Source organism: Nannospalax galili, unplaced genomic scaffold (genome assembly GCF_000622305.1).
Source record: "Nannospalax galili isolate Female #2095 unplaced genomic scaffold, S.galili_v1.0 scaffold213, whole genome shotgun sequence".
NCBI classification, from domain to species: Eukaryota; Metazoa; Chordata; class Mammalia; order Rodentia; family Spalacidae; genus Nannospalax; species Nannospalax galili.
The window spans coordinates 3,754,227-3,776,731 of record NW_008335195.1 but is presented as its reverse complement, the minus strand read 5'-3'; the positions used below and the strand labels follow the sequence as shown (position 1 = coordinate 3,776,731).

At 46.3% G+C, this 22,505-nt stretch overlaps 1 long non-coding RNA gene across 1 annotated transcript; it reads left to right on the top strand.

Annotated features, from left to right (window-relative positions):
• The first annotated feature begins 11,446 nt into the window (after window positions 1-11,446).
• Window positions 11,447-14,174, top strand: LOC115069743. Its single transcript, XR_003848980.1, has 2 exons — window positions 11,447-11,870; window positions 11,966-14,174. It is a non-coding gene; the product is annotated as an uncharacterized LOC115069743 (long non-coding RNA).
• Window positions 14,175-22,505: the final 8,331 nt, after the last annotated feature.

Sequence of the window (22,505 nt, the reverse complement as noted above, 5' to 3'; positions counted from 1 at the left end):
TTAAATTTAACAAAAAAGAACACTAAGCAATGATTTTCTATTGCTTCCAGAAAAAAAATCAAATCTATTTAAGATTCTCCAGCTTAGTTTGTTAGACTCTCCACAGGCTGTCCCCACCCCCACGTTGCCCTTGGCTCCCCTCCTGATCTGCCTGCCACAGACCTGCCTACTATCCTGACAAGGAGACCATGCACACTCATCAAAGAAGCTTCTTTTTGCAACAGATGGAGACTGCTACAGAGTTCCACAACTCTTCACATAGAGAGAGCATTATGTCTGAGAGATGCCCAGCCCTAAGTGACACGTCTATAGTGAAAGCTCTACACCTAAAACTCATGGAACATAGCAAAACAGGAGGTAGAGAGAATACTAATCACCCCCCAACTCTCACCAGCAAGTTTCCTCATACAACAGAATGTGATGAACACAAAAGGCCACAACTGGTCAAGATGTAGAAAATAAAAGACTACAGAGTGCTTGTCCCTGGATACGACTCCCATATTAAATCCCACCCCACCCAGGATGCAGGGACCATTGCAGAATATGGCGGGGGCAGATGGGACTGTAAGAGCCAGGGTAGGTACATGAACATAAGAAAATGGAGGCTTTCAGGTCACTGGGAACTTGCTCATATGAACTTGCAACAATGGTGACAGCATGCACAAGACCCACGCTGACTCAATCAGACAAAAACCCAGCACAGAACTGGGAAAATGGGCAACAGGCCCCAACCTTAGCCAAGGAACTATTGGCAACTGGTTACTGCTGGGTAAGGGAGAGCTAATCTTCTTAAAGGGAGTGACTATATAGACTGACTAGACTCCAGTGGATGATGGGGCCTTGGGAGGGAGTCTCCCAAGAAGTGAAGAGGAAAAAAAAATTTGGGCAACAAAATTGGCGTAGTCCAGGGGGGGGGGGGGGGGGGGGGGAGCTATGAGGGAATGTGGATAAGGGAGGGAGTCTAAACACGATTAAGACCTATTATATGAAATGCATAAAAACTCAATTAAAAAATACATTTAAAGATCTATTTAAACCCAAAACTTGTAAGATGTAACCTCTTTGGTTTGAGTGGAAACAAATTCAAAGCTCTACTTGCTAAATCATACTCTCACCCCAGTCCTAAGACTCTGAAGTTGGGTTCTTGTTGTACGTTTGTTTTGGTTTGGGTTTTTTGGTCTTTTTGAGACAGCATTTCCCTGTAGCCACAACTGGCCTGCAAGTGATATGTAGACCAGACCAGTCTCAGTATCACAGAGATCCACCTGTGTCTGCCTCCCAAGTGCTGGAACTAAAGGCACGTGCCACCACGTCCAGCAGAACCTGAAGTTTTTAAGAGCCATTGTCTTATCGTTCACAGAAGTTCCTGGAGTTTTAATTTTGTCCTATTGAAAATGATGAACTTTATAACAAATTTAAAGAGCATCCTATATTAGTTTTGGTTTTACTTACAGTAGGCACTGCAGATCTATTTCTAATTCCAATTGCCTGTCCCTCGCCCTCTGTTTCTATTGTTTCCAGACTCTATAATTACAGAGATGAGAGTTTTGAATTTCCAGAACACAAAGGGAAAGGAATGCATATTTCAAGGGATAAATGCAGTATTTTCATGTAATTCAATATTTTATGTTAGCAGCACACTTTGTTTTAAATCAAGAGAGCCATGAGACACTGTCCATTGTAATGTGCGACTGGCGCCGCTCGGTACAAGTCAACAGATTGACAGCCAAATACCCTGGAACAGAAATAAAAACAATAAGGGGAAAAAAGGCATTTGAAGACATTTTTCTGCAGATTTAGGGATTTTACTATTTATGTCAATAAATCTGAAATGGAGAAAGCATATCACAACAAAAAATGCTGTAAATTTCAAGAGAGACAAAAATAAATCAATCAGCCTCAAGCATAGGAGAATATCCCACTGTATGCCTTTTAGACAAGGTCATTTGAAATGACCTTTCTACTGACCAATGCCTCATTCCTTCAGTGGGTGCTCAACAGCCTCTATCACTTTAAACCCCACCTGGGTGCAAGCCTGCTTCAGGAAGCAGCTTGTCTGTCTAGGTAAGCAGATTATTCCTGTGGCATGGATCTGAAGGGCATCGCTCAGCCCAATCTGACCCGACACCCTCTATTAATAAACATTTTGTTGTCTTCTTTACTATCATGAAGTAAAACTCATTGATAATATAAGCTTACAGATGGCATAGTTCATGAGACCCCAGCAGTGATGCAAAGAAGAAAAGTGATTCCTTATTTATGAATATTTACTTCTCCCCCAGCCCTAGCTGAGGAGCTCTCAGTAATTGATTGCTGCTGAGAGAGGGGGAGTCAGTCAGTTTCTTTAAGGGTGGGATGTATCAGGTAGGTTTACCAAACTCCAGAGTATGAACCCATACCCAAGAGCATTTGGGGAACACAAAATAGATTCAATAAGCCTTAAAAAGAATAGAGACCGGGCATAGTGGTGCAAGCCTTAATCCCTGCACTCCTTAGGCACTGGCAGGCAGATCTCTGTGAGTTCGAGAGGGTGAAGAGGTAGGGGTGGATTGAGGAAAGATGGGGGAAGGGATATAAGGGAGGGGAGCTGAATATGATCAAAATACATTGTTTGAAACTCTCAAAGAATCAGTAAAAATATTATTTTAAAAAAGAATATATACTTCTTAAGCCGGGCATGGTGACACATGCCTTTAATCTGAGCACTTGGGAGGCAGAGGCAGGCAGATCTTTGTGAGTTCGAGGCCAGCCTGGTCTACATAGAGAGTTCGAGGCCAGCGCTGGGGCTACAGGGAGACCCTGTCTCCAAAAAAAAAAAAGAATATATACTTCTTAAGCCGGGCATGGTGACACATGCCTTTAATCTGAGCACTTGGGAGGCAGAGGCAGGCAGATCTTTGTGAGTTCGAGGCCAGCCTGGTCTACATAGAGAGTTCGAGGCCAGCGCTGGGGCTACAGGGAGACCCTGTCTCCAAAAAAAAAAAAGAATATATACTTCTCAGTGTGAATGCTCAGAAGATGAAGATTATTGCATTGAAGAGTTATTGAAGTAATTGAATGCTTATAAAGATGATTAATGAATAAGCTTTGTTTAAAAAGCAGAAAATCTAAAACAATTTCTTATGTGAAACAGAGGTGAGTAAAAGAGGACATTTGGCCAAGGGCACAGACAAAAGCCAAGTATGGAGGGGAGAGGTGGGCACAAAGTAGCACCCCTAGCTGAGGAGCTACTGGCAATTGATAGGCACTGGGAGAGGAAGAGTCAGCCTTCTTAAAGGGTGTGACTCCCAGGGTTGACCACACTCCAGGGGATGGACCCACACCCAAGAATATTTGAGCAACACAAATTGGACTCAGGCTTTAAAACAAACAGAACATAAAGTTGGAGGGGATTAAAGAGGTGGGGGTAGATTTGAGAGGAGATGGGGAGGGGAGTAAATATGATCAAAATACATTGCATGAAATTCTCAAAAATAAAACTAATAAAAATGTTATTTTAAAATTATACAGTTCATATTGGCAACTAATAGATTCTGGGCAAAGGGGAGGTGTAGAGTATCCAGTTGTATACCACCTGCTGAGCCCACCAGGTTCCGATGAATAGTTCCAAACCCATGGTCACACAGACATCCAGGTTAAACTCAGTAGGACACAAAACAAAGCAAAACTTGTGCATGTAGGTAGGAGGGAGATAAATAAGAGGGTGAGAATATCACAATGCATTATATACATGTATAAAATTGCCAAAGAACAAAATTGGAGATCAGATAAGTAAAGAAATAAAATATCCCTATATGTTATAAAAACCAACCAGGAAACTGACCAACATGCCATGTATATTGGTTACTTGCCGCATTGCTGCAACCAATATTTACTATCAAAGTGAAGAAAATGATGACCTGAGATTTTTTTTTTTAACTGGATTATCTGAAATGCCAGTATACCTTTCAAGGGCTGCCAGATTTGGAATCTACTTTTGAAGTCTGTAGGGGTTGAGTTACTTGGAAATATACACAGCTGTTGGTAATACATCCCCAGCCCTCTTTGAGGCTTTTTGAGGTGTTTTGTGCTTCATTGATCAGCTCATACTGCCAGGCAGAAGCAGAATCTTAGTTCCAGGACAAGGGTATCCACCCAAAACAAGCAAATCAAGTTCATCAGAGAACAAGAGCAAAATTCAGGGGCTGGAGAGATAGCTCTGCAGTTAAGAGTGCTTACTGCTCTTGCAGAGAACCTGGGTTCAGTTCCCAGCACCACATCAAGCAGCTCATAACAGCCTATAATTCTAGTTCCAGAGTATCCAATGCCCTCTTCTGGCCTCTGTGGTACTCACACCTACACACACACATGCACACACACAAAAAAAAAAAAAAAAAAATTCAAAGAACAAAATTCAATGCGATTATATATTGTAAAAGAAAGAAAAATTAACCAAAAATAATAATAAATGAAAAAATATCACTCAGTTGTTCTCTTCAACAAAATTTGGTACTGTTATTACGATTATTTCTCTGTGGTTAATTTTTTAAAGAATGGAGATTTGGGAACTACTATTAATAAATTATTAGATAGATGATAGATGATAGATAGATAGATAGATAGATAGATAGATAGATAGATAGATGATAGATGATAGATAGATAGATAGATAGATAGATAGATGATAGATAGATAGATAGATAGATAGATAGATAGAGAGTGAATAGGGGCTGGGGATGTACCATTAGTTGGTAAAGCACTTGCTTAGCATTCATGAGGCCCTCTGTTGGATCCTCAGCACTGTACAAAACTGAGTGTGGTAGTACAGGCCTTTAATCCCAATACTCAGGAGGTGGAAGCAGGAGTATCAAGAGTTCAAGATCATCCTTACTGACATTACAAGTTCAAGACCAGTCTGGACTACATGACATCCTGTCTCAAAAAATAAATAAATAAATAAATGGAAGAGGAGTTGTTCAAGGCCAGACTCTGCGTCTTCAGCTCATACTTCCTGTTTTTCTCTGCTCCTCAGGAAAAAGTCCCAGCTGATCTTCTATCCCTTCCTGTTGGTCTTTCTCTCCTGCTAACCAAGGAAAGCACAAAGGGAAATCTGACTAGCACATCAAAAACTCAAAATTACATGATTTTACTGGGATATTTATTCCCTCTATACAAACATCCCATGTCATGTGTCAGTATTAATGGATAGATTACATTAAGTAGTGCACATTTATTTTGTACTAAAAAGAATGATTCAGAGTTGCTATTTTCTCTATAAACAGCAACATCCAATAAATCGATTCTGTTTTCTCTCAAACTCTCTGAGAATGCTCCATACAGGATAGCTTTTGGGCATTTTAAGCATGTGAGGTCTGAAGCTTCTTTTTTCTCATCCTTTTACTTCAGTCTCAGCATCTGCAGATTCTCCTTCCTGAGCTGGATAATCCCAGGGAGTTTCTGGTTTCTTGAGCTCTCAGTTCTGATCTGATTCCTTCCCCCTGGGAAACATACTGCTGCTCCTGGAATCTTCCTAAACCACACAAGGACTGTTGTGTGAGGCCATTTCAGGAAACAGAGTTTATGGCTCAAAGCCTTCAAATGTCTATATTCCTGCATCTATGTGTTTTTGTATTGCCTTTTGGCCTTCTGCTCAGTGTAGACCTCCCAGTTTCTCTATGATTCAGATAATAGAAACAAAGGATTAATGAGACAAGCACCATTTGGAAATGTAAAGTGCTGGTGCAATGTTCCATGACAGCATTAAGAGACAATAAGAATACTACATATAAGGAGAGGGAAGGATTGATGAATTTCTGGCACTAATTCACAGATTAACCCAATATTTACTGCCAAACAATTTATTGCCAAACAATTTATTCTTCCATTTCATCTTTAGCACTGTGGCCTAGACATTAACTATCTCTACTTTTTAAAAGATTTATTTTATTTTTATTTTATGTGTGTGTCTATGTGAGTATATGCCATGTGTGGCAGGTACCAACGGAGGCTGGAAGAGGGTGCCAGATACCACGGAGCTGTAGTTGTAGGCAGTTGTGAGCTGTCTGATGTGGGTGCTGGGAACTGAACTAAGGTCCTTTAGAAGAGCAGCAAAAGCTCTTGACTGCTGAACGATTTCTCCAGCCCTAATCATATCTATTTTAAAAGAGAAAACCAAGACTTCAGGCAAGAGACTTAACAAGAACCTCTCTGCTAGTGCCATTTTATTTAAAACATGGGTCCTTTAAGGTACAGATTTCTTTTTATACCACTCCCCACTGGAAAGACTAGCATATTCCTTCCTGGGAAGTGTGTCCCAAAAGATCCACAATCTACTTTTTGATGTAAGCCTTACTAAAATGCATAGAGTTTTATCCCAGCATAACCTCAAAAGATTGTCTTGCCTTGAAAAATGCAAAGGAAAGATTTGACCTATTATTAGATCAGTCTCACAGGAGAACTAGGAGAGAGTATTTGTTCAGAGATGACACTGTTCCAAGGATCCTCTACAAACAAATGGGAACAAACCCCTGCCTGGTGCAGAGTGTTTGGTGTCCCCCTCCTTTAGGCTAACTGGACCCCTTTTACTGAGAAAGCTGCTAAGATGGCATCAGGCTATTAATGGGAAAAGCATTTACTTTAGATTAAGAAGAGTGTAAAGTAAAGCAGAGGCCCTCTATGACTGGCTATTAGGGATGTTAATTAAATATTTATAATGTCTAAATTAGCATAGTGAAAGCGCAATTCATCAATTTGTTCTGGTCTGTTTGTAAGGTGGGGGGAAAATAACTCCAAATGCTCCTGAAGAAAGATGCTATGTGGGTCAATAGGAAGATGACTGAACAATTTATTATGATTGTGGTAAACTTTTTATTTTGATTTTATTTAAAGGTACTTGTTGCTGCACCTTACCTTAAAGATCATTTACCACAGTCAATATTCTGCAGGGCCATGCATTATTCATTGTGACCCGATGAAAAATTTGCTAAGGTGCTTCAATGCTCAATGCCTGATTGATTAATTGATTGCTTGATAGTTACTTCCAAAAAGTAGGGGTTAGGTTTCATTCTGAGAACTGGGGACTAGAAGCTAGAAGTCCTGGACTCTGTTACTAACCAGGTTGCTGAAGGACCTAGATATTTCTCCACCTTGCAATGGTGCCTTGCTAATAGCTGTTTTTAGGCCTCCAGGTTAGCAACTAAGAAGAGTTGTATCTCCCACTGAAACTGCTAAGCAGATGGCTGTTTCATCTGCATGTATGTATATGTACCACATGTGTGCAGTGGCTGCAGAGGCCAGAAGAGGGCATCAGATCCCCAGAAACTAGAGTCACAGATGGTTGTGAGTCATGAGGTGGGTGCTGGGAATAGAAATAGGTTCTTAACTGCTGAGCCATCTCTCCAGACCTAACAACTATTTTTTTTTAATCACATTTTACTGTGGGAAAGACTGAAAAAAAAAAAAAGAAAGGCAACTGATCTTTTTTTCAACTGACTACAAAAGTCTCACCAGCCTCATAAGGGGCAGTCTAGCTACCTGAAGCTAATCCCCACTCACCCACATTTGGGTAAGCACCTTTATAGAGCAAAGTGTACAATTTTACACCAACATCACCCCACTACCACCATCACCCCCCCCACACACACACACACATATACACTGGTCTGGCAGTTCCAGGATCATTTAATAAATATATCTCTTCCCCAAAACTAAAACTTTTAAAACACAAGAGTTTAGGAAGATGCTTGAGTTAATTCTGGGAATGAAGAACCATATTTTTCTTCTAGGTATGTCGTTTGCACTTCTTGCAGATTAGTGACCAGTCTCTCTCTCTCTCTCTCTCTCTCTCTCTCTCTCTCCTCTCGGCAGTGAATGAGGTGTTCAGGTTCTCTCCTTTTATGGAGATTGTTCTTTCTCTCTCTCTCTCTCTCTCTCTCTCTCTGACAATCTGTCCGACCCTAGGGGGAGGACTGGCGGGAAAGGGTTAAAGGTTCCCTGGTCAAAATAGCCCAACAGAAGGGGCCTGGCCCAGAGCTGAAATCTAAGTCTAATGACCGCTGCCCTTCACCCCGCTGCTGTCCACCGGCCGGACCTGTGGGGGGTGTCCACCGGTGGGGGCCGGGACTGGGACAGGACACAATGTTCTGCGTTTAACATTTGAACTTCTCCTATCCGAGGCAGCAGGCCGTTTTGTCCTGGGGTCGCTGACCCTCTCTCCCCCATCAGCTGCCCTGAAACCTTAATTGAATGACAGATGGTCATTTTCGGGGGGCGCCAGAAGCTGCTGGCTGCCAGCGGCAGGGCTCAAGCCCGGCGTTCCTGCCTGGGTTCCGCCTGCCGGGGGCGGGCGTCCAGCAGGGCCTGCGGTGCCGGGGGTCGGTGGGCTGCTGGGGGCCCTGAGCTCCAGGGGGAGGCCGCCGCCTGGGGACCGCTTCGCCGGGTCCTAGCGCCCCTGCCTGCCTGCCCGCCTGCCCGCCAAGTGGGAAGTCCAATTCCGTCCAGGCTTGGCCAGGCCTCTGGCCCTAGGAAAAGGCAGAAAGGGACAAAATCTCTCCATTTGGGGGAAGTTATCTAACGTTCTTGTTGTCCCTCACCCCATCCACAAAGTCCGGGATGTCCGCATCCAAACTCAGAGCCCAGGGCCAAGAGGCTCAGGCCGGGTGGCCAGACCAGGAAAGGGAAGGACCCAGCCGCCTGCCCGCCGGCCTCTCCACCGCCTTCCGCAGACCGAGGCCACGCGGGCCTAGCTGGTTGGCAGCACATCCTGGGAGGACACAAGTGCTGCAATCCGCTGCCACCCAGCTGTGGGAGCTCCCTGCTTTTGTATATCGATATGTATATCTATATGTGTATCTGTATCTACATCTATATCCCCAAAGACCCCCCCCCAAGGCACCACAGCCCAACCGGACTGCTCCAGCCGCTCGCCAGTGCGCTAGCGTCCTATTTCTTTAAAATAAAAGCTGCGAGCTCTACAATTACTGGGATTGCAGTGAGCGGGTATTGATCCGCAGCCTGCATTGTAGGATAAAGCCGACTGACTGCGGCAGACATCGCCGCCCAGCCACCACACACACACACACACACACACACACACATACGCACACACACCACCTTCTTGTCCTGCAAAGCACTAAAATAAACGCTTCTAAATGTTTGATTTCAGACACACCATTAACACTTGCAGCAAAAAAATGACCAAGCCTCCCTCCTGGAGCCGCCCTTGGGACTCACGGGCCTGAGCCAGCTACACCGCCACCTTCCGCCTTTTTTTCATGCTGCTTTTCTTTTTTAATTACTAGGGGGAAATATACACATAAGCAAAAAGAAAAAATAAAATAACCTCCCAGCAGGCACGGGGCGGGGGGGTAGACAAGGAGGCCCACGAAGGCGGTAAAGCAACCCTAATGCACAGATAGCTGACATCAACTTCCGTCTAGCAGCTCCGGGAGATCGAACCTTCGATTGTAACTGGGACAATTTGCATAGCGATTCCCTTTCAGAGCTTTCTCGGGTCCCTAACACGCCTAGGCAGCTATTCAAATTCAAGTTGCGTCCCCTAATGCTAGGCTGGCCCGACCAAAAGGAGCCACTGCACGCGCGAGAGAGGCGAGACCACCGCTCCGGTTCTCAGCCCGCTTTATTTCTCCCTCTCTTTGGTTCCTGAATTAGCTGGGAGCTGTTTATTTATGGCTGCAAATGTGTGCGTGCTAGCTAGCGAGCGCGCGAGCGAGGGAGGAAATTGATCTTTACCCGGACTCAAAGATGGAGCCGAGGACTGGAGGGTACTTGGGGTTGTGCGCCGGGCTTAGACCCTGGGCGTTGAGGGACCGCGGGGCGCCCCGCCCGTGTGCTTTCTTCCCCGCGCCCCTAAACCCACGACCTTGCCGGAATCCGCAGGCCCAGGATGGCCCCACCTGCCTCAGGCCGGGCTTTGGAGAAAGTGGCGGTCTTCCTTTAAAAGAAACGCAACGAAAGGTACCTACAGACGTGCCCTGGTTAGTTTTTCCTATTCTGCACCGGGAGGGCGAGGGTCGATTTATGGTGGGGGTGGGGGTGGAGACAAAATTAAGCTCTTCATTTCCGGAGCTCTCATTTGAAATTATGCAAATTGACTCTCTTCTCCCTCTCCCATCCCCCTAACCCCCCACCTAGGAGCCGCTGAAAACTGATCTCTTGTCAGAAGCAACTTGCTGTGAAATCCTCTAATGCTCGGGGACTCGCCCACTGGGGTAAGCCAGCCTCCCAAGTCCACGCGGCGGTGGGAGGAGAAGGGCAGGTGCGCCTGGGCCGGCCTTGCGGGTCTACCGCTGAGGTCGTGGCCACGCGAACAGGGTGGGAACCCGGACCGAGGGTAGAGGCCGCAACTCGTCCGAGAAGGGAGAGGGGGCGCCCCCTCCCAGCCTGCCCGCCCGCCACCCAGGCTAACAGGTCCTCCCCGCGACGTTAAGGTAGCAAATGAGAGCGGAGAGCCTGGCCTTGGAGCCAGGTGTAAATAACGCAGGAGTGCCCTGCGGGGGCGGCAGACACACGAGAGCGCGGCTGAGCTCGGCTCGTACGTCCCAGGCAGCCGGCGGTGGCCTGCGCACCTGCTTTGTGCGCTTTGTACCAGCCGGGCCAGCGGGATCCACTTCGCGGAACTCCCCAAACGAATCTGTCTGTGCCCTGGTCTAGTTCTCGGTTTGTATAGCACCTGAGTTACTCCGTGGTCCCTCCGAGTCTTACCCAACAAAGCCTGCGAGAATGAACCAGGTCTCTGACCTTGAGGCCAGGATTAGTTAGGTCGGTGGTACAACCACCTTGTCCTCCCAGGGCGCACTTCAGCGGCGACTAAAATTGTGTTTTGTTTGTTAAGCGCTGAGGGGGGAAAGTATGTTCTTTAATTCATAGAAACAGCCAAACACACATTTCCTTTTTTTTTTTTTCTTTTGGTTTTTTTTTTTTTAGACAGGGTTTCAGTATAGCCCCGGCTGACCTGGAACTCACCGTGTGTACCAGGATGGCCTAGATCTCTATGAGATCCACCTGCCTCTGCCTTCTGAGTACTGGGGTTGAATTCTGTGCTACCACGCTCAAGGCTCAAATATTCTCATATTATTTCTGAGATGGGAACTGGCAGGGAACTTCCTGGTGCCTGTTTTAGGCAGAACACACGAGGTGGTCTCATTTTTTTTAAATCTTGGTATCTTTTAAAAATGCAAACTGTTTCTCATTTCACAGCAGATTTTTTGACAACCAAATAAGTAAAAGTGTGTTTGAGATTGAATGGGGGAAAAAGCAAACCAGTTGTGACGAATAAGTCCAATACAAATTGAAAAACAAATTGAACAAATGAACCCACTATGAAAAGGTGCGCATGATTAACTTGTGTGGAAAAAGCGAGTTAGCAACAACTTTTCAGACTCAAAAAAAAAAAAAAAAAAAAAAAAAAAAACACGAAAAAAAAAAAAAAAAAAAAAAAACGAAGCCAAAAGAATTAAGTACATTCCCTTGACCCTGTGTGTCTAACCAAAGTCCACGGCCTGCCCACAGCCTTCTCCATCAGTGCTTCCAGTCTGCCAAAAGACAAAAGACAGTTCCACTTAGAGACACACACATTTTCAGTAAATTACAACTAGTTAGGGGACCTTTAATTCTGGGGGAAATCTATTTTAAATTTGCGTTTGGGGGAGAGAAAACACGTAGACAATTAAGTTATTACTGGGTTTTATGGAACTAATTTAATGCAAATAGTCTACTCTCCTGTCACCACGGGAGGATACAGAAGCCGGGATTCTGGAAAGGCCAATCAGATGGTGATGAAGTCCTGAAGCTCTGAGGACAGTCTTGGGAGGCCCTGAACTCAGCTTTGGGTTGGTTTCGTCTCTCAATCTCCTAAAACAGTAACTCAAGATGTAAGTAAAAGTGTTTTCATTTTTTATTGATCCCAATAACATCTTTCATTATCCAGCATGTAGCCACAGCAAATTATTGCTCATTTGATACCCAGAATTCTATTGACCATGGCTTTCATTGGAGAGAGAATGCTAAACTCCTGGCTGCTCCATGCTCAGAGCCGAGGGAGGCCGAGGACAGCTCTGTACCTAAGAAGAGTAAATTCAGCCCTGGCCTCCAGGAGTTGATAGGGACATGTTGGTGGCATGGGGCCACGTGGGCATGCATACAAACCTGCTTTTCACTCTCATGGCCTTGCTCCTATTCAGGCAAAAGGTCAGCCCCTGTGGAACTAAACTGCTTACTTGGAAGGCCGGGTATTCGTTTGTCTTTCTGCACCTCTTCTGGCAACTTCTTTCTGGCTCTGGCCAGGCTGGGCAAGGAAATAAAACAATAGAAGACGGCTTCTCAGGCTTTTGGTCAAAGCCCCTCCAAGAGTGACACAAAGAAATCACTAAAACCACCCCAACTCGAAAAAGAAAACACTAGATTTTTTACTTTGTGATTTGACTATCAGTTCAAATCGCAACCCACTCCCAGCATTGTAGATCTACTATGGTGGGAGGTGAAGTCTAAAGTCTAAGTCTGACTGTAACTTAGCAGTGGGCACCTAGACTCCTTAACAAGTGCCACAACTTTAGTGCCCAAGGACATGAGGAGGAAGCCCATACCTAAAGGAGGCCTGACCTTTGACCCTGGAACCCACAGCTCAGGGTTGCTAGAGGCTAGAAATTGGGGGGAGGCTGTTCAGAAAAGAGGCTGGAGAGAGGACCCTTGGAGGTCAGTGGGAGAAACCAAGTGTGTTCCTCTAGGAAGTCTGCCTTCCAGTTGCAAAGAGCTGATAGCACTGCCATAGCTGGAAACATCCCAAGGCCTTATCCTGCTGCAGGCTGTCATCCATCTTCTTGGCCCAGTGAGGGACCCACACCTCATCTCCTCACTGCCTCCACCTTGGAGAAAGTCACCCTAATTGGAAAAAAGAGCAAGTCCAGCCAGACCAGACCTCAGAGCCTGTCAGACTTCCAAGGAGCAAGTTGATCCATGCCTTTCTTCAGCCCTGAACCTAATGGAGAACCAGGACTACCTTGGAGGAGCCATGCATCTATAGGGTTTACGGAAGAGATGGGTGACTAGTTTCATTTCTACAACTACCAGGAGATAAACCCTCTAGGCTGGTTTCCACAACAGAAACAGAGGTGCGATGAAGCACTTTAGAAATGAGTCCCAGTACATGCCGCCACCAAACAAGCTCTGCCTCCAAATCCTAAGGCTCAATTAAGGGCTACAAGGGACCTGGCTGAGTAGATTTTTTTTTCCTAATTATGCTGTTAAGTGTGTGTGTGAAGCCACAGTCAAGAAAGCCACAGTGTTCCAGAAGGAGGCAGTGGATGGGGTAGGAGTGGGCATTGCAGACAGCATGCGCCTCGAGCTGTGGACAGACTCCTGATGGATTCTGACTCCGCTTGAGGATGATGGGGAGTGTGAAGAGAGATACACTGTGGATCCTTTCTTCTTTCCTTCTTTCCTTCCTTCCTTCCTTCCTTCCTTCGTTTTAATGTAGATAAATAACCTCAGGGGTTATGTGGTCATTGTAGTACATTCCTTAAACATATACACCACCACTATATTTAAAGAATTCAGTCCAGGCTGATGTGGAAAAACCCATTCTCCCGATTCCAGCCAGGCTCTGAAAGCCAGGAAAATACACACACACACACACACACACACACACACACACCAAAGAGTGGGGTGGGAGAGGGAGGATGGGAGACAGAAAGAGAAAGAGAGAGGGTCCTAAGATTGAAGGCTAGGTGGGGGATTGGATCGGGTGGCTGGCTCCTGGTGCTGCTGGAGTTCCGGCATCTGAAAATTACCTAGGGAAACAAGACATGAGACCTGAGTTAGAGGTCAAGTTAGGATCACCCAGCATTTTGTTGGGAGCAAGGCAGAGCTGAGAACACCTCTGATGGTCTGAGTTGCTGCAGACTATTAGAGCTTAGGAAATTTCTTCTCCTGGCATGCATAACAGCAATCATGTCCTGACTAGGAAGACCCTCACATCTCCTCAGGGGCCTGGACTGTGGCATCCCACTTCCCAACTGCCCTATCAGCTGGCTTCCTCTGTGTTTTGCCAGGCAAATGAAACAAACAGAACTCAATAGCAAATTATTTTGTTCAGCCTTCTGTCTTTTTATGAAAATAAAAGCCAACACTTTGTCATTTTTAATCACATAAGCAGACAATAAATTTAATTTTGATATTGATTTTTTCCAGGATCAAGTGATTTTTTTTTCAGTGTTTGTTGTTCTTTTCTATAAAGGGCCTTTGCCTAGAGATCATGTGGGGATGAGGTAGGGTCTATGCACCACTGCCTGTGGTGGGTGCTGCTTTGAACACTCACTTGGTTGTGGACTTTGAAACCAGATAACCAAGATGAGATTTTTTTTTCCTTGGTGAGAAGTTTGGGTTTTGTCTAATTATCCAGAGAATGGCTTCCTCTAAGCCACCCCTGGTACCCTAAGACAGAGCTAAGGTACAGCTGCTGATTTCAGTGGTTATGGTCTCTGAGATTCATATATTTAATTGATAAAATTCAAATAAGTAAAAATAAAAGCCACTCAAAAGTCTTTCAGATGTCATGGGGTCCGAATGGCACTGTGGGGCATTAGCAAGGCAGATGACACTCCCCTTCCCAATGTGGCTCAGCACAGGACCCACAGACCTCCCAGTGCCCCTTTAATAACCTGCTGCACATTTTTCAAATCTAGAATTGGTTGGTGTTGGTGCCAAATGGGGCTGGCACCTCTCCTGTGAGAGTCTGGAGGTGCAGAGGCTTGCAGCAGACTCCTACGGGAGAAGGGTGGGGGGTGAAGAAAGATTGAGGTAGTGAACAAGAATTGGTCAAGGAGCAGAAAAAAGAAAAGAAACAGAAGTAAGTGGGGTGAAGTGGAGAGAGACTGAAGGGAGGGAAGGGAGGAAATTGAAGGGAGAACCTTAAGGGAGGGATCAGAAGCAGGTAAAGTAGGGTGGTGGAAGGAAAGGGGAAAAGGAGGGTGAGGGGGGGGAAGAGAGGGGAACTGGGGAGGGGGGATAATCTTAAGAGACCTTAATAGAGAAAAAAAAACCCGAACAAAAACTGTGACTGCCCCTATGAACTGACTTGACTACCTGACCCCTTCTTCCATCTCCACTCCGCTGCTCCGACTACTTCTCATCTGTTTAGGCAAACAGAGCAATCGCCCCCAACTTTCTACTCGAACCCAAAAAGACTGAAGTCAAGATGCACCAGAACCGCAGCCAGCCTGGCCCGCGGTCCCCCCAGAGCTGCGGAGGTCACCCCTACCTCCGCCCCCAACGACCCGCGTCCGGGCTGGGGGAGGGGAGCCGGCTGCTCTGTGCCCAGCTGAGGGGGAGGGGACCTCGAGCTTGCGATTGACCCTCGGGCGCTGACCTTTCCTGCAGTCCTCCAGGGTCAGGATGTAACCTTTCCTTCCCGGCTCTGCGCCCTCCTCCCTCGCAGTGAGGAAAGGAAGAGGGGGTTGATAGTGGGCCGGAGGAGGAGAATTGCAGGACCAGGTTCCCCGAGGCGGGCACAGACCCGAGCGGGGTCCGCTCTTCATGCTGGCTGGGTAGAAAGCCATCGATGCACCGGGGAAGAGGGAGCGGTTCCGGAGTCTCTGGAACAGACTGCCCGACCTGGAACAGTCTTCTTCCTACAAGGCCCTCTCTCTCCCACTCGCGCCGGCCACAGGCTTGAGTTTGGGGGCATCCCTTGGGCCTTGGCAAGCTGCGTGCTAAGCACCAGCGCCCAGCCAGACCCTGGTCCCCCGCAAGGTCAAAGCCTTTGACCTTCCTGAGGGGACCGGTGCCAGGAAAATCAGAGACGAAAACCAGGTTAAAGTCCTGGTCTCTGGGCCACAGGAATCCGGCTTCGCATCCCGCCGGTACAGCAGGGACCGGCCTTGCGCCAGTCACCTTCCACCAGCTTCCAGAAGCCTCTGCCACCCGCGCCCCCAGAGGGCTCTCCCGCTGGGAGCGGGCAGAGGGGCTGCTAACCCGAGGCCGCTGAGGATGCTGTAGTGCCCCCGACCCCCAGCTTTCTGCGGCTTGGGGTTTTCGCGGTCTCCCTTGCTGGAGCCAGGGCCGCCAGGAGCCAAGAGCGTTCCGAAGTCATTTATCCGGTTTCATAAATAATTTTCTTCTTACACTTAAGCCCAATTCCTGCCCCCTTCCCGTTTTTATTGCGGGGTCTCAGCGGCTAAAAAGTTTCTAAGTCAGGTGGGCCCTTATTTCCCTTTTTCCGTCATTAATGTCATTACTACAAGCTATCAATAACCCTGTCGTTGGGAGCCGAGTTTCACGGTATTGATCCACGCAGCTATTCATCTCTGCCATGCAAGACACGGAATAATTTTCGCATTACAGTAGCTTGGATTTGCTTTTAATTCATATTTAAAGCTGCAACCGGCTCAGTGGAGCGCTCTGAGAAAGACTAGAGGCGCCTAATTAATAATAAGTCAGAAACGAAGGAAGGCACCGGCGAATAAATAATTAATACAGACATCTATGTCTCTTTGAATATTGCTCCTTTAAAAATTTAGACTTACCAGGACCATACTGTAAGTCTGCAATTTATATTGCGGAGACGATTTAAGAAAGCTATTTTTTTCCCTTGAAATACAATACTAAATTATTCACGGTGTTTTGCAAACCTAAGTTCCTACATTAACCGAGCCTCTACTTTGTTCCTTCCAGGTGGAAAACACCAGTTTTAATAGTGATTATTATAATAAGAATCATAAACTCCCAATAAGAACCACCAGCTGGGATCAGTTTCTGGTAGCTATGGTAGGGACAAAGCGACAGAAGAGCTGAATGTGGGGTTCTCCACCCTGGGAAGATGTTGAAAGCTACCACTCCTGGGGTTTTGTCTGGGAGAGAAAACAAACCAGGACATTGTCCTATGATTTTTGGCTTTTGCTGGAGCCAGAAGGACAAGTGTAAAGAATCCTGGGACCCTGAAATGGCCCCAGGAGCGGTGACTACCTTCTCCTGGCATATCACACATATGATGGGGAGAAGGCTTTCGGAGAAGGTCTAGTGAAAGTCACCACTGATGTTCAGAGTAGCCAGAAGCTACTGGTTGGTTAAAAGAGAATAACAAAATCCAAGGGGGTAGGAGGAACTGAAAATCAGAGGACGTTTTGTGTGAGTTGGACTAGGATTTGTTTGAGATGTTGTTAGCAATATTGATTTTTTGTTACTTGGATTAATGTACATTAAACAGGAAAATAAGGGCATTAGTAAAGTGCATTAAAATCATCTATTGTTGAGAGGAAGGTTTCTCAGGTGATAATGGAGAAGAGGTGCCTGGCAGTTCCAGCAGGATCCAAATAATCTAGGTGCTTGGGTTGGGCCATCTGGAGACAGAGGGAAGAGGTGGCTCCTTTTAGAACTACAGCCTGGTATTTAACAAAACCCCAAGCCAGGTGCATCAGCCTCACCCTGGACTTCCCTGCTCCCCTAATTTATCAGAGGAACAAAGGGAAATGCAGGTGTTTTGACCACCTGGGTCTCCCAAAGTTTCTCGCCCATATATCTATGTTCCCCCAGAGCCACACCTCCAAATTTCTTGGCTCTATTGACCATCTCTTCAACCCTCTGAAACTTCATGCATGAAGACTCCCTGAGCAAAGCATTGATGTACCTACTCACATTAACATGCACACATACACATGGGTCCATGCTTGTGAGACCTGTAAAAGACATAGGTGGGGAGGAAAACACCTGGGGACCCTCTAGAACTCCCCATGGATCTTGGGATCTGCCAGGTCCAGAGAAGCAACCATCTGAATTGGGGAGAGAGAGAGAGAGAGAGAGAGAGAGAGAGAGAGAGAGAGAACCTGGGCTGGCCCCTCTCTCTCCTCTCTCTGGCAGGCTGGGCGTTCCCTACTTCCCAGCCCCAGGTGGTGGGTTCAGTAGCAATGCTGTCCTCTTCCTTTTCTTTTTTCACCCCCCCCACATACAACCCAAGTGGTTACAATGAGGGGCAAGACCCTAAAGGCGTGCAAGTCCCACCATGCATGTGAAAAATTCTTTTCACAGCTCCACCGAAATTAACCGGCATGCACAAGACCACTCCCGGCATGGACAGGTTCAGAAAGGGGCAGGAGGGCAAGGGTAGGAAGGTGGTTGCGAGGACTACTAGACTCTTGGCGAGTCCATAATCCTATGCCTGGATGGCGCTCAGGCCAAAGGCCTGGCGCCCAGAGTCCCGGGGTCTGCGACCAGATGTCTGGTTCTTGTGCTGGCAACGAGGGTGGGGCAGACTGATTTGTGAAAGGCCGACTGGGACAGAAGGACAAGAAAAAAAAATGAAGTATCTTAAGAGCGAAGGGGAAGAAGAATAAAGATGAGGCTCCATTTGAAGAAAGCAAAAAGCCAAACCCGGAGGCCCGGGAGAGGCGCTAAGGGATGGGAGCTCAGAACACCTGCGTTTAATTTTTAAATCTTCTAGGTGTCTGTGGGTCAAATAAAGACAAGGGCAGTAACGATTATTCTGTTAAATCTATGGTACTTGACTGCGCAAACACTAATTGATTAGACACCAAAATGATTTGTTTAAAGAGTTTTCCTTCCCAAGTGCAGCTGCTCTGGGCCTGCGTCGGCGTTGCCCGGCGACCACGGAGCTCACCAAGTCGGCTTGAGCCTGGCAAGTGGCAATGGACTGGGGTGGAGGGTCTAAGCCCTGGTAGTTGGAGGCTTCCTGCTGTGAGGTGACTAGTGACTTCCACTCTTTAAGTCTCTCCACAGCGGGAAAGAATAGCAGCAATAGACTATGGCTGATTCACGTCACCCTGTATACTTTCTGTTGCTTTGAATGGGACCAATGCCAGGGTCCTCTCCCTCACCCCTGTCCTTTCCAATTCCTAGCCGGGCACTCTCCACCACCCTCTGGCTGCTGATAATCCAGCGCAGACCTCCAAAGTAGGAGGCCGGAAAAGGAGTGTTCACCACTGCCCCAAACCCGGAAAATCGCTGCCTCCCCAGTAATCTTGGACAGTAATCTTGGCCGCCTCCTTCGATAATTCAAAATCACGACCAAGAAAAACACCCACTGAAGGATTGACGACAGGAGGCCCATTTCCCCGGAGCCAGGCTGACCGTGTCCAGCACCTGCCCTGCCACCTGTCACCCAGGAGCCTGGACCATGGAGCCTCTCCCTCCATCCCACAGCATCCAAACACCCCCTTCTTCCTCGGTGATTTTGACTTGAAAAATTGAAGAGCCTTCGCCAAAGTGGGCCATTTTCAACCCAGAAGAAGGGTGGCCTTTAGTTCTCCCAAGGTCCCAGCAAGAGCAAGGGCGTTTTTCCTCTGCCCAGGAAGTAACCAAGATGCTTGGGAAGTGGTCAGATCTCTGACTGACCACTACTGTGCAGGTCCGTGCAGTTCCTGGAACTGGGAGTTAGGTGGGGTTGGGGGAAGCTGAATGCTCTTGCGCAGGAGTCTTCTTGGAGGATTTGGAGGACTAAGAGGGAGGTGCAAAAACGTTGAGTTTAAAAACTTTGTCATGAGGAAAACAATATTTCAGAAGAACAAGGGAGAAAGGTAATCAAACAGATGACTAAAACTGTATAAAGGATAAATACAAGAACAAAGACTTGGAAAGGTGCGCTAGAAATATGAGTTCCCATTTCCTCACTAGTTTCTTTTCCTTGTGGGGGTGAGACTGGGGTCCTCTCACATAGCAGTGGCTTTACCTCCCAATTACACTCCCAGCCTGGGAACTAATTTGTTCAGTTTTTACACTTTTTTGAGAATTCCATCCCTGAATATTATATTTGTATCATTTCCACCCCTCCCAGCTCCCCTTCCAATTCTTCCCACATCCCCCCAATTTCTTATCCTCTTCTTTACTATTGTTACACATACATCACATACATATATATGTATATGATGTACTGAGCCCATTTAGTGGTGCTTGTGTGTACTTGTTAAGTGCTGACCACTTGAGATTAGATAATCTCTCAGGGAGCTAGTACCTAAAGAAAACTGATTCTCCCTCCCTCAGCAGCCATTGATTGTCTGTTGTTCTTCTAGAGATGGGACCTCATGAAGTTTCCTTCGTCCACATTGGCCTGTCAGCTGCTTTTGACATTATGCAGATCTTGTTAGGCTAGCATACTGTGAAGATTCCATGGGTGTGGCTTCCTTTTCATATCTAGAATGCATTTCTGCAGCAAGACTCTTGTTCCTGTGGCTCTTACCATCTTTCCTCAGTTTCCAATAGTACTTCACCAGGCCACTTCCTTCTAAATTTGTCTAATCTAAGCCAAAATCGATTTTCAGAATAAAATTTCTTCAGAGGTGAAAAGATTCCTGAGAAAGGCAGGAAAACCCCGCAGAAGGATCTAGAATCAAATACTTTGCCCCAGGTAGCAAAGGCTCTCCTATAGCCAGCTCTGACGTGTATTGTTCCTCCTGTTTCATTCTAGACTCCACAGGCTTCCAAAGTGCTGGTGATCTCCTTTCTAAGCTGTGGCCAAAGAGTCCTTCTCACCCTGGAGCCCTGGATGGGGACATTTTCAGAACCCTGAAGACTGTTAGCCAACAAAAAGAGACTAAGCATTTGATGGCTCAGAGCGCCTAGAAGCATTTCTTTTAAATGGCCCATATGTTACATCTCTACTGCTCAAAGAGAGAACTAAGTAAGGTATTAACTCTGTAGACCCTATGGAAGGTTCTTAGAGAACTTTGAGGGGCCAGCATTTACAGGACTGGCCCTCTTTTTTCATTCTAAATCTGATGGGATTGCCTGGCAAACTTCAGCCTGTCTAGCAGAGGAAGATTGCACCTACCCACCCTGGCCTACCCACAGGCTCTTATGCTTTTACAAAATAAACTTTAGGGGTGGAGCCCTTGTCCAGCTCAACATTCTAGGTTCAGTCTCCAGTAGTACAAAGTTGTTTCCACACTGAAAATCTAGCAACAAGCATCCAGTTGGTAGCATCCCTGTTTTGTTTTTTTTTTTTGAAAAAAACCTTACCTTTTATTTAATACAGTCTTCTGTACTGATTGACACTATTTCTTCCTTTAAGTTTTCTGTAATCCCTCCCCTCCACCTTGCACATTTACCTACCTAGTTGCAAGGAATTCCTCCCTGGACTCTAATTCTTTCTTCTAAGGGTTCTAGGCTTTATGTTGGGCACTAGGAGAAGAAAAGAAGACAAAAACAACAAAAAAATAACTTGTCTCAGCATTTGACAATCTCTCCGTGCACCCTCTGTGCATACTCTCCTTAAGGAGTGCATCCTTCCAACCCAGCATCCTTAGTAAGAAGAAATGCTCTGAGAAATCACTGCAACTCATAAAAGGTGTGAAAGAGGAAGGAGGTGGGAGAGTCCCAAACCAAGTCTTGTAGGCCACTTCTGGAAATGTTTTTTTCAGAGGGGGATGTCAAACATTGTACTGAGCAAGCCCAACACACATTCCTCTAGATCTTTCTTTCCCTTCTTTAGGGACCAAACCTGAAATAAGCTTCCTCAAGGAATCGGCAGAATTGAATTCATGAGTCCAGCCCTCTTCAAGCGGCCTCCAGGGGCTCACTCAGAAGTGTCCATGAAAGGAAGGCTTCCAGGATCAAATCCCTAACTACTGGAAGAGAAAACCAGGAACAATTTGTTCACTTGGTCATATTCTTTCCTTCTTTTTAACTTCTTGTCTTTCGAGATAGCCATAAGGGCAGATCAATCATTTCAAAGAGATTAAAATGCAGTGGGGGAAACAGTGCAGCTCAAAGGTTGCTTTGACCCATTGCTTCATCTTCTATGAATAGAGACTAGCACTCTGTACTACAGGAAGAGTTCAAAGACAATAAAGACCCAGGGATTCAGCACTCCCTTTCAATCCCAGAACTTGGAAGGCAGAGGCAGCAGGATCTCTCTAAATTCTAGGCCAACTGGTGCTGCATAGTGAGACCCTGTCTCAAAGAAAGGAGGGAATGAGGGGAGAAGGCCATAAAGCTGATCCACTAGATAGAAAATATGCTTGTATATATCTGAAGTAGCAGATTAAAAAATAAATTAAAACAGAGTAATTCTGTTTCCTGGGTTGCTTTTGGTCAGTGTATTTTTCCCAAGAGCTTTTTCCGCTGAGGGGTGGGGGTGGGGGTGAGTTGCAAATTCCTGACTGTTCATGACCAAGCAGGCATGAAATACATTGAGAGGAACCCTCATTTCCACAGCCACCACACACATTGTTTTTGGAAAGGGTAGGGATGTTTCTAGTGATGAAACTCAATCAGATTAGTCAGTCCCAGAGCTCAACACAGTTCTTGTACCCACTGACCTTGACTGACCTGCTGATGGTGGCAGGGACCTGGGCTAAGAAATGGGCCTGTTTGTGCCTTAACTGGTGGGGACTTCCCTCCAGGGTGATTCCCGGGGAAACTTTTCTCATAGACCCAACCACCCTACTACCATCATCAACCCTGGCCTCTTCCTGAGTCTGGAAACTTGCACAGAGCAAACACAGGTGGTGAGCTCCAGACAGAGTTCTAGCAAACAAACCTTCAAATCTACACTCGGCCCAGAA